At 47.3% G+C, this 12,278-nt stretch overlaps 1 protein-coding gene across 3 annotated transcripts in view; it reads left to right on the top strand.

Annotated features, from left to right (window-relative positions):
- Positions 1–1,943: 1,943 nt before the first annotated feature.
- MTMR3 (myotubularin related protein 3) overlaps positions 1,944–12,278 on the top strand; it is a 75,966-nt gene continuing 65,631 nt past the window's right edge. For 2 of the 3 annotated variants that reach the window (XM_034068051.1, XM_034068049.1), the window contains exons 1-2: positions 1,944–2,078; positions 2,679–2,722. The gene's annotated coding sequence lies outside the window, so the exon portion shown is untranslated. The remainder of the gene's footprint in view (positions 2,079–2,678; positions 2,723–12,278) is intronic. The other variant, XM_034068050.1, reaches the window with a different exon arrangement.

Genomic DNA, 12,278 nt, shown 5'->3' with positions numbered 1-12,278 from the left:
TGCTTCAAACCAGTGAGTGCTTCAGTTGCTCTTCTGTAATTCATTCCAAACTCACAAATTAAAAACTTTGTCCTGGATGAGTGAGGATATATTCCAGGTTGGTGGGCCTGGGAACACCTTGTTGTGCATATCTGAGCTGCATATCAGGTTCTCCCCTTGGGTACAGTAATTTCCATTTCCATAAAATAATTCTCATCAGCTATCATTCTCTGCTCAATCAACATGGAAAATAGAGGGAAAAGTCATTTAACACAGGGCCATGTCTATTATTTATATATAAAAAAAGACTGGAACAGAAGAAATGGAGAGACTCAGAACCCAAGATGTGGAAAGCGTCCATGTGATGTGTTTAACTATATTGTAAAACCAGTGTCAAGAAGACAAGGGGTGTCACTGAAATGAGAGCTGGAAGTGCCTGGCTTTTCCAGTCACAGTGATGGGACCCCAGGTAGTTCCCCCTCTTTAAAGAGCAGAAGGAGCAACCAGCAGGTTCTGGGTGTCCAGGAGTCAGCTCCCTGAAGTAGGTCACATTTGATCTCTGTCCAGACCCACTGCAAAAGGCAACCATTTAGCAGTGACCTTTCAAAATTCATACTCCGCTTCCTAATGCTGTCAACACACATCCTTGTCAGGTACAGCTATACCGGCTGCTTTTGGTTGTAAACAGGCCAGGAATCCTGTTTTCCCCTTCAGTTACCTGTATTTCGTCCAAAGTTCCTCTGAAGGTACATATTGACATTCAGATCACATTTGCATTCCCATGATGGCTTGTTGTTGGAAAAAGTCCCATTATAGGGACTGGTTAACTTCCTTTCAAGTGTTTACTGTCCCTGACCAAGGGAGAGAAACTAGAAAACAACTCACTGCCCGGCTTATATCTGAGTTTAAAGACACGGGAGCCTGTGTTTTGTATTGTTCTCTCTGAACGTAATGCTACTTCTAGCTTAAACATGACTTAATGACAGACTGAAGTCCATCTGTTACAATGACTAGCCTTGGACTCAGAGGGAGAGTCCTGTGGATAATTTAGGAGTGCATTTTATAGTTCCTTGCAAGCAAGCATTTCATTTCAGATCAAGACAAACGCGAGGAGCAGGTACGAATACCTCTCAAAAGCACAACCTGACCTACATACAGCACTGTAAATCGGAGATAAAGCACTCATGACCCATCACAGTCGCAACAAAACCCACCTGCAAACCTTGCTGCTGAAAACGAATTCCTTTGCACCAGCTTCGTTTAAGGAAGCTGCACTGCTCCCTGCCAACCGTACCCTGCTGCCATTTGTTCTTCAGCTTTCCTGTGCCTTTCTGCTCCTTAAGGGTCATATCCCTTTGCTTTATCCCTCGTCTCTCCGCTTCCATGCGGTTTTTGGCTCGCGTGCCTCCTGTTGGCTGCCTGCTCTCCATTACCTCATGCGGGCTGCGCAGGGTGGCTCGGGCAGAGCCTGCTGATGGCACGGGGCCACCCCATGTTCTTACAGCCGAGCTGAATGCCACAGAGGCAAAGAGGGCCGCAAGACCTTGTGCACAAAGTGGCTTTTATGGACAGGCAGGGTGTTTCTGTGAGGGCTGAGACCTGAAGAGGACCCTTCAGCACCCAGCTCCAGCCCGCCTCTACCTGTTACCTGCCTCACAGCTCGGCCGAGGCGCCCGCAGGACCGTCCGTACCAGTGTCAGCCCCAGCAGGGCTCCGTGCTTACGGGGCAGGAGCCACCCCACAGGGTTCTAAAGGGAGGAAGGGGGGAGCCAGCTCTACCTGCTGAGGGGCCGCCGTGTGAGCAGCGCTACCGCCATGGGCTCCCCTCATGCTGAGGGGATGGGGGGGCCAGCGCCGGCTCCCTCAGGGCGGCGGCTGCGCCGCCGGGGGGCGGGAACGGGGCGCGCCCGGCCCCGCCCCTCGCAGGGGGAGGAGGAGGAGGAGGGCGCGCGCCTGTCCCCGCGTCCCGTGCGGCCGCCATGTTGTTGTGGCTGTGAGAGGCGGCGCAGGCGGCCCAGGAGCGCAGCGACCCCGGCCCAGGCAGGAGGCCGCGGCCCGGGACGGGGCTGTGGGGGCTCCGCGCCATGCCCTGCCCCGCGGTAAGGAGCTGCCGGGGGGTGTCCGGCCTCGCCGCGGTGCCGTGTAGGGCGGTGGGTGGGTGTGTGGGCCGGCCGGCCTGCCGGGCCCTGGCCTGCAGGAGGGCGGCCGCGCTGTCAGCTGCGGGGCCGCGGCCCGGCACGCCCCCTCGGGCTGTGGGGCGCCGGCTGCTCCTCTCCGTTGTGCTTTGCTCTGCTCGGGCTGAGGCGCTCGCCAGGCTCCGCGGCCGGGAGCGACGGCGGCCTCCTCCTCCTCCTCCCTCCCCGGGCAGGCAGCGCTGCCGTCCCGGGTGGCGGCGGTGGCAGCGCGTCCCTCCGCCGCGGGGCTCAGGCGGCGCGGCCGGGAAAGGTGGGCTCCGGCCTGCGGGCCTCGCTGCCCGGCCCGCGGCGTGTGGCTGAGCTGGGGATCGCCTCATGCCGTTGGCAGCCGTGGGCCCGTGCTTGGCTTCTCCTACTGCTTTGGTCGTGGTATCAGTTGTGTTCGACTGCCCTTGTGCACAGGGCCAAAATTCCCATTCCTTTTATAAACGGGGCTTTCTAAGGCTTTTTATTTGTGTAGTTTTGGGCTTTAATTGTGCCTCTTCCCCGTGTTCCTCTTAACAGTCCTGTTCTTTTGGTGGGATCTGAGCAGATGTTGCCCTTCTCTGGTGAGTAGTGTTTTGCCCCCTCCCTGCTCCGTTCCCCCCAACGTGTTTAGCTTGTAGCATTGAAGCTGTTCCCTTTTGTGTTCATCAGTTTAGGGGTTGTTGCTTTATCACCAGATGAGACCTCATGTTCCTTCACATCTCTCTGCACAGGAAGCTGTTTTCTTTGCTTCTCATGCACCCTTCCCTCACTGGGGGGAAGGCTGAGCAGGAGCTTGTAGCTCCTGCAGGCTTCATGTCTGACAAGCAGTCTCCTGTGTGCTTTGCCTGTTTGTTTTGTCGTGTGATGAGCCCGTGTAACCACGTGCAGCGAGGCTTTCTCTTAGAAGGCAAGAGCTTGTGTAGTGAATCATGTCAGGTGGTGCTGAGCAGGAAGGTGCAGCTTGGCTTTATGGTGAATATAAAGACATGTGTAAATGTCTAGGTGAGCCCATTGGGAAGGGATGGTAGTGTGACTGAAAGACCTATGGCAGATTTCTTGTAAGACCCATCATGCTCTAAGTGTTAGCTAAAAAGCTGAGGTGCCTTTTGTCTGTTATTATATAAAACATATGCTGTAGTGTTAGAAAATTAACTTTTTGTTGGGAGGTGAAGGAGTGCTTGTAGATAATGCCAAGGGAGGAGGCTGCCATCTGATAGCGGCATTGCTTCAGCTGTTACTGATCACAGTGGGTTTGGAAGACAGTAAAAGTTCTTTCTGTCATGGCACAGGAAACAGTGTGAAGTGCAAGTGTTGAAACTTTCTGCAGATAAGTGAAGGCGGGGCGTGGGGCTCTGAAGTGCTTCAGTGACAAGTGTTCCCATTGCCTGCTTCTGCAGTCTGGAGAGGGGCAACTGTGTGGGAATGAGGTTGAGCAGTGGTGGCTTTTGATTGCCCTGAAAGGTGCTCCTGTTCTACTTCATAGTACAGGAATGGTAGATTGAGGCTCAAGCCTGGTTCTCTTGCTGGCAGTGTTGTAGGTCCCCATCTGGGATGCTGTTAGTATCCATGACATAACCTGTCTGTACTGGCAGTTATTAAAATATTGATGTTAGCCTGCTTAAGTGATGCAAGCCACAAGTTGTACCAAGTAGGTTGAATAGTTCAGCTTGAGAAGCTCTTTTTTATTTCTCTTTTTCCCCATAAAAGTGGCCATTCACAGCTGGAGGAGGTACAAGGGCAGCATGGCCACGCTTCTGAAGACAAGCAATACAATATTGTATCTCAGCTCTCATTCCACCTACGTGCAACTCGCAATGGTGGAGAGTTGTTGTCAGCCTTCTGAGAGTAGGAGGAACGTGGCTATGCAGTGCTTTGCTGGCAATTAGAGTGGAAGAGGAGTAACTTAAGGAGAAAGGTGTTGTAAGGCTGCTGGAGTAACAGGTCTGCAAGGAACAGAAGGAAGAAGGAATTCTCTCTGGAGGAATCAGAGGAACATCCAGCATGAAGTTGGAGCTCTTTTCACCTGCACAGGTCAAAAGGATGAGATGGTCGTTTCTGGTAGCTTCCTCCTGGGATGTGGAGCTGGATATAATGAGAGGGGACTCTTCTGCTTGATATCAGTGTTGTCTTCCAGAGCATGTGACTCCAAATAGTGTGTTAGTGCTTATCAAATATCATAAACAGAATGGAAAATCCAGATACTTCAGTATGCACTTGTTTAATCCATAGTTGCTTTCACTGGCTGACTCAAACTAATAGATGTTATATTTCTTTCAAGATAAGCTTTTAAGTATATGTTTTACAAGCCACAATGTGCAACTGTTCTGCACGTGTCTCTCTTGAGTAGCTGGTGATGTGAAAGATCTGCCTGTTAGATCCCATATGGGTTTTAACTCATGATTTGTAATTCCACCCCTCTTCTAGATATTGGTGTCATAGCTTTCCAGTGCTCTCAGGAGGGCTTTAGGAATATGTCTAGCATTTAGTCCTTGCTGTAATTCTTGTGAATTAACTGCATTGTTAAAATATAACTATTTCTTTACCTTTGTGGTGCTTTAGATTTTTGGGGGGACTGAGTGATTTGCATGAAAGTTTGTTCTAATCCAGGAATTTGAAATACTGATGTTTTACTGAGGCTTGGTTGTGCCCAGTAAAGAACTGAAGATCTCAGCTCTTTGTGTTTAGAACTTTTACCTTGGATGCACTAATCCTGGATGGTGCAGGGTTGCTGTATCCAGACTGGTGTATTGACTTGCACATGTGTCAGCTTCCTGTGCCTGCTCCTTGTGGGCTGGGCAGCAGGCACAAACTACAGCATCCCCTGGTGTCAACTGACCTGGAATGTGGCTGATAACAGAAACAGCCAAGACTTTGTCCCCTTGCTTTGGGGTGAGCAGGTGAGGACAGCTGACAGAACATACTGATACCACAGAAATTTAATTGCGAGCTAGAGCATGAGTAGCCTAGACCTGTTCTTCCCCTCGTCTGATTAGTAGGTTCTGCTAGTGTGTAAATGTGGTGAATACCAACTGGCTGTAGTGATTCTGGGAGGTAATGCTTTATCCCATGAGGAAGGCCTCAAGTAAGTCCGTGCTGCTCTGAAGTAAAGGGAAGAACGTGCTGAAACCAGTGGTATCTTTCATCCTCAGTTTGTTAGGAAGTGTCTGGGTTGTGTGGCTCCAAGCTGGAGGTGCTCTGTTCACCTCCAGTAAGTAGCAATATGGCTTAGGAGTGAAGCGTGGAACTGCAGCACCACAGCATACAAAGTGAGCTAGGGAAGAAGAGCAGAGCAGGAGGCTCTCTGGAACGTTAGTTGAAATGGATAAGCTATTTCTGGGGTCATTGATGTCCCTTGAAAGCGCTGTTTTTAAAGGCTTAACTCTAAAATACAGTTGCTGATTCCTAGCTTTGACTCATCTTCTAAAACACCTCTGACCTAAAGCTTAATGTAAAGTTTAGCAAGCAGCAGTTGGTTTCTCATGTGAATGTGGTGGCAAGCTGAGCAAGAACTGGAAGGATGTTCAGTAGGTCTCATGGGGGGCAACTGGGTGCTTTGGAGGTATTGTTCCTCCTCAGGGTGTTAATGCTGAAAGTAGGGGCACCAAAATAACCATGGCATGATCCAGTTTGAGGTTTTGCTGATCTGAGTCTGTGTATGTATAGGTGAGGCAGCTGACGCCTCTGCAAGAGTGATCCTGTAGGTGGTAGAACCCTTCCAAACCCTTAACAAGGGGAGGAAAAAAACCCCAACCTGTGAAAAAAACCTGCCTGAGTGGTTCTTACCCTGCTTTGGATTTCAAAAGACTTGAAGCTGGATGGCCCTTTTTAGGTGATATTGCAACTAAACTTCTATAAGCTGCTGTATTCAAGTATTATCACTTCTGAAGAAGTTAATACTCTGAACAAGATTCTAGTGGAGTTTAGTTTTAGAGCGAGTAGTCTCTTATTTTTCCTCTTGACTGGGACTGAAGTGAAAGGCTCTGAAGCAGCATTGATAGGATAGCTTGGGGGCAGGCTGCTGTACAAGCTGTCAGTCTTGCCAGGAATGAAACGTTCCTCAGTAACACATGCTGATCAATTTGAAGTAGTATTAAATCCTTCTTCTAGAGACATGGAATCAAAAACAGTGAATTGCAAATACTTGAAAATACAACTTTGCAGTTCAGTGTTAGCTGGAAGAGGGCAGAACATCAAAGAAGCCAAGCCTTAGAGGAGTACTATAGGTGAAAAGCAAAGCAAGCTGTGTTTTGCCTTGCTCAGCACATCTCACTGTCATTTTGGGTGTTCATTGTGATTGACTGACATAATGAAAATGAAGCTGGGTGTGCTGGATGGCTTTCATCTGAGATGCACATGTAGCTGATGCTTTCATTGACTTGATCAAACTCTTGATCTCCAGTATATGAACAACATGGTAGTGGTCAGCTCAAGGGTTTTAGCTAGTTATCTTGTGAAGCATTAGATTTAGTGCTAGCTGGGAAGCCAGAGCTTTGCTTGGAAAATTACTGTCACCTGTGGAATCAGCTTGAAGCTGGAGTGGAATCAACTTGAAGCTGGAATGAAATCAGGAACTTGGTGTTAGTCCCTGTCTCCTTAGGAGGAGCTGGGCTTTTGGGAGGGCAGGGAGGACAGGTCAGCACCCCGCTGTGGTGTGTTCTCTACAGTGGGAGCTGTAAGAGGGAATTCCAAATGTCTGAACCTTGTGAGTGTGGACAGCAAGGAAGGCTGCCACGGGCCTCTGACCTTCCAGAGCATGACCTGGAGACAGTGAAGAGCCATGGAGGAGAGACTTGTGTTCTGACACCTGAGCTTTGATAGTGATATTGAACTGTCTGCTTCCTCTCTGTTGTGTATGTTGATCTCGAGCTGTATGTTCTGTTCTCTCCATGTGCTTTTAGTCCAGTTGCTCCTGTATTTTCTGCAGTGACACTTCCCACAAAGTTGGATGGGGCTTCTCCACAGGCTCCTCTAGTGTGGTGGCTGGTGCATGCTGCTGGGGAGAAAAAGTGGAAGCCTTCAGTGTGAGGAGAGCTTAGAAGGAGATTTTGCTTCATGGGCAAGCACCTGAATGTCAGAGCTCTCATAACACTGTCTTTTTTTATCTTCTGGCAAAGCTTTAAAACACAAAGCTGTGATTGCATTTTCACTTGGTTACAGGAAGAATCAATCCAAATGTGCTTTTCTGCCTGCAGGATTAGGTCCCTGGGCTGTTCAGCAGTCCTGTTAGACCCTGTGAGATGGAAGCAGGATTTATGTACTTGCTTTCTTCAACTGGGGCAGTTCTGCAGGGTATCTTGAGCTGCTTTGTCTTGGATTAATTTCAGACCTGAAGTTATTCTTTACTGTGATGATCTATAGCAGATGTGCAGGATCTACCCTCTCAGGTCCTCACTGAGAAGAGTATTGGGAAAGATTTGTTTCACTGTGATCTCAGCTTTCTACTTTTCAAGGGAACAATGTTGTCCAAGTAACTTACTACCAGTGTGTGCTTCTCTCATGCTGCGAGTACACTGTTCCCGTGGCTTGTACCAAAGGCTCTCTTGTCTGTGGTCTTTCTTACCCTGTTTTAAAAGTGTGGAAAGATTTCCCATCAGGAAAACCAAGCAAAAAGCTCTGCATCATGCTTTAACTGAGATTTCTGAAACACAATAGCTTGAAGTAGAGATTCCCTGGCTCCCATGCCTGGCTCTATGGGAGGGCTCTTGTGGACATGAGGCCAGTAGTCTCTTTTTAAGTATTTTGATTATTCTGGTGCTCTACAAGGTTCAGTTCCTAGGACATACAGGGAGTATGATGAGAAGTAACACACTTCAAATTGAGTTTGTGGAGGAAGACTGCTGCATTGCCGTGATTATTTGTAGTTTTTCTTTCCAATACCAGAGGTATAGACATTATTTATATTATATTATTTATGCTGGTATAGACATTATTTATAAAAATGCTATTAGGACAGTTTTCTGTTGCCCTTTTGTGGGCCTCATTTGCTTCTCCAGCTCTGGGCCTGGAAACTAGGGCTATAATCAAAGCATTAATTCTGTAGCATTACCTGGAAGGCCAGGGCTTCAGGAAGAAATAAAAATAGTCTCACTTTCCCTGTGCCTTTAAAGAAGGTTTTTGACTCCTGGATCGCTGGGGAACGGGCAGGATTTTGACAGAATGAGGCTGTTTTCTCTAGCACTGCTTTCTCACTCCTGGAAGTGCCTGGAGGAGCTGCTTCCAGGCACCTGTGTGAGAAGAGGACAGGAATGCCTGTCTCTGCTGGAAGGCATAGGCTGAGATCCAGTCTGCAGACAAGAAGTTGGCTTGCTGGCTGCTCTTGGAGAGTGGAGCCGAGGCAGGACCTGCCCACAGGTATTTGCTTGTCTCCTCAGCTCACCCCTGTGAGCAGCCCCTTGGGGGTGATGGGGATCAGAAGCCTTGCAAGGCCTATGAGTGTGACTCCTCGGGTTCTCAGTGCTTTGACTGCTTGGCAAGTAAGGTTCTGATGTTTTTGAGGGGGTTTCTGTACAGCTGGTGGCAAGATTTCAGGTGGAAAATCAGATCTTTGAGTCTTTTGCTTATGCAGAATTTAGCACTTCATAGGTCAAGGGCAGAATACTAGAACTTTACTTTCACTTTACTTACTGGACATGGGAGTTGGAAGTATTGAAGAGTTGGCTGAAACTGAAGGCTGAATTAAAGAACTGTTAACAAAATGAGCACCCAGAGAAATACAAACAATTCACTTGTACCTACTGCAGCACTGGAACTGCTTATGACCATGGAGCCTTCATACTTCAACATCCTGTGGATGTTACATGGGTAGCATAACTCTCTCTTTGGTGTGAAGCCTCAATTATATTGTACAGCAGAGGTTAGAATGATCCAGTCTCCTAGCTGATGCAGTATTAAGCTCTGTCCTATAACTCGGCATGCTTTCAAAATGAGTTTCAAGCCGAAGTTGCTCAGGGAAGTGGTTGTGGCTGAGTCTGGAATTGGTGGAAAGCGTTTCCCTAGAATTTCCTACCTGGTAGTTAGAAGGTGACCAGCAGCCTGACTCTGTGTTTTCTCTGCAGGTAGATCAGGAAAGGGAGCAAGGTGGTTGCTGTGGTGGCTGATTTGATCTCTTGTAGCCTTAATTGACCTAAATGTGTACCTGGGAAGGCGTTACTTACTGCATTGCTATCTGTAAGCTTGTAATTGCTATCATTGAAATTTAAACTGGAGATAAATGAGATGCTGTGAAGTTCTGTTTGTAATTATAGTGTTTGGTGCATCCTTGAGAGGGTGTTTGAGACTTTTTCAGACCTCCTGGATCTGTTGCAGCTGAGCTCTGTGCAGTTTTACTTGCCTCCAGCCTTCAGTACCTTCTCTGACTCTCAACTACTGTTCTCAAAGCTGACTTTTGCTGTTCTGTAGGTTTTCTCTAAGTTCAGGCTTTTCAAATACTTGTCTGTGTTCTGACAAAGAACAGATGAGCCTGAATGAGAGACTATGAGAGGAAAACTTACCTGCCATGCTGTAGAGCAGCTTTACTTGAGAATGGATGTGAGGGCATTGCTCTATCCATTCTGCAGTCAGTTTGCTATGGGCTAGAACAGAAATGCCTCTCAGTAGTGTGAGCTGACAGCTCTGGGTTTATTGTTCTATTTGCATTTTCCGTTTTTTTTCACTTCCAAGAACAAATCTGTTAGTGTAGTGTGGGCATATTGATCCAAGAAACCTGACAAGACTGTAAGCAGGTTGCATTTCCAGGTTAGTTTGATTATTTTCCTTTAACAGATGGAAGCTGAATGCAGGTGAAGTGTGTGTAATGTAAACTTGCAAGCCTCTGGCCTCTGCCTGCAGACCTTTTACTACTTTCCATCTGAGCACTGTGCATTCCTAACAGTGAATAAGCTTTTCATTAAATAAATGACGAATCCTTATCAAACAAGTGTTCATCTTTACAATTAAGTGAACCTGTTCTTTAATTACATGGTGATGGGTAGACACACTGGTCATGGGTGCGTTTGAGACTTCAGATTCTTCATTTTCTCCCACTCTGGTAGCAGGAATTTGCTGTGAACGGGGCATTATATTCTGGTTGGATACCCATTATAATTAAATCATCATCTTTGTCTATGTTCAGTGAACCTTTCTTTGAGTAACTACCAAAAGAATGCACCTTTTTTCTCTTTGGGAAAATCCGAACTCTGAGGAAAAAGGAGGAAGATGGAACAAGGTGAATATTTCGAGGTCTGCTGGGCTTTCCTTGTAGGTTTGGCTGATGGATTATGGTCAAGGCATAGTTGTTTTCTAATGCAGAACACAATAGCTTGCTTGTTTTCTTTTGCTCTGGACTGGAATCTCTTAATCCCTCCAGACTCAAGCATGAGTATCACATGGTTTGAGGTGTTTGGTTAGTGTACTTCACTGGTGCAGAGCATCCCTGTATGTAACAGTTGAGTAAACTGAGACTGCAGATAGAAAGCACATGGAAATTTTCAGTTCTGGAGAATCCAGTTGAAGTGTTTAGTATTTTGTTGTTGGGTCGTGTTCTGGCAAAACCAGGGGGAAGCAGAGTTATCCTTCTGAGTAAGGAGACCAGATCTCTGCTCTGGAGCTCCTGACTGGGTCATGATAAAAACGACTACAACCTCACTATGCTGAGGAGTATGCCTGTATGTCCAGAACACCTCCACATGTTCAAACCACGTGTTTGGGTATTGATGTGGAAACTTCCTTGGTGGTAGTACAGCTCATCACAGGTTCTTCCTTCAGAATCCGTGACTATATGGGACACCGGCCTTAAAAGTAATACTCATAAAACCTGGTTAAAGAATAATAAAAAATAAAAATTCATTAAAAGATAATTCCAGAAAACAGAAATTTCTTGTATAGCTGCATAATGTTGGTACCAACATGCCTGGTCACCGTCATGTTGCTTTCCCCCCCTTCAGTTCTGCAGGCTTTAATAGCTGGAACCAAACTGGCTTTCACATGTCAAACTGGCATTTTAGCTTCTGAATGACAGGCTCAGCACTGATCTGTGAGAGGACTAGGCAAGCTGAGTATGTCGGGGGTTCTAAAACAATGGGATTCCCTAAAATGCTGAATTTTGATGATGAACTGAGGGTGGTGAACACAGTCCACTGATACGGAAGATGCTGATCTTGACTCTTGGTGCTGCTTTGCAGAATTTGGTCCGTTAAACCCAGGAACACTGTTGCTTTGCTTGGCGTAGCTTCAGTAACTGACTGTACCCACTGTTGAAGCCTCTGCTTCTTCGCAGGCTGTTTCACTCTGAACAGAAGAACTGCAGGAATAATTGGGGAGCTCTTGTCATGATGGCTCTATACTTAGCTCATTAGTCCAGGCAAGTTATCTTTTGCCTCTCAAATGTTAAACTGGTAAGCTGGCTTAGGAGCTCTCTAGCTTTCAATTGCTACAGCACTAGTGCCTCTGCAATACACAGCGTAGACAGTTGTGAGCTTTGAAAGGCTGGTGATAACATACCAGTAGAAGGGTCTAAAGGTAGGAATATTTCAGTAATTACCTGGGAAAAGCAATGCCAATCCAGCTGTTGTAATCACCTTGGGAGTCAGAAGCAGTCTTGCAACCTGCTTGATGTGCTGCTCACCTGCGAGGGTGGTGGTTCATTGCTGTCCCTGCCTGCACTGGGTGGTGTGATGCTTGTGTGGAGCCCTGGGAATTGTGGACAGAAGGATTTAGCCTGATTTGCCAAGTGTAAGTTTGATATAACAAGGACAGTAGGAGCTGTTTCTTGCTTCCATTTGTTTGAAGACTAGCTTTCTACAGAGCTGTTTGTAGAAGGTACAAGTTGAGGTGCTCCTGTCCTTTGAGGGTCACACCCACAGGCCTATTAGTTTTAATAGTGCTGTTGCATCATTCTTTGACCGCCATCTCCTCATTCAGCACTGAGGTATGAGGACTTTTCCTCTTGCATAAGACAGCTTGAACTGTTCTGACTGGGGAGGAAGCAGCGTGGCAGCTCACTGGAGGGTAAGCTGTGTGCTGTGCCCTTTAGCTTTCTTTTCTACCCATGATTTCAGTTTATGGTCCAGTATTCTGAACTGCCCCAGCACTATGTCCAGTTGCCTGAGACCTGGCCAGTGCTCACCCAGAGGTGGTGGTTCTCTGGCCAGCCCTTGCTGA

The sequence above is a fragment of the Melopsittacus undulatus genome, chromosome 12 (assembly GCF_012275295.1).
Source record: "Melopsittacus undulatus isolate bMelUnd1 chromosome 12, bMelUnd1.mat.Z, whole genome shotgun sequence".
NCBI lineage: Eukaryota > Metazoa > Chordata > Aves > Psittaciformes > Psittaculidae > Melopsittacus > Melopsittacus undulatus.
This window is presented reverse-complemented; position numbering and strand designations above follow the sequence as displayed.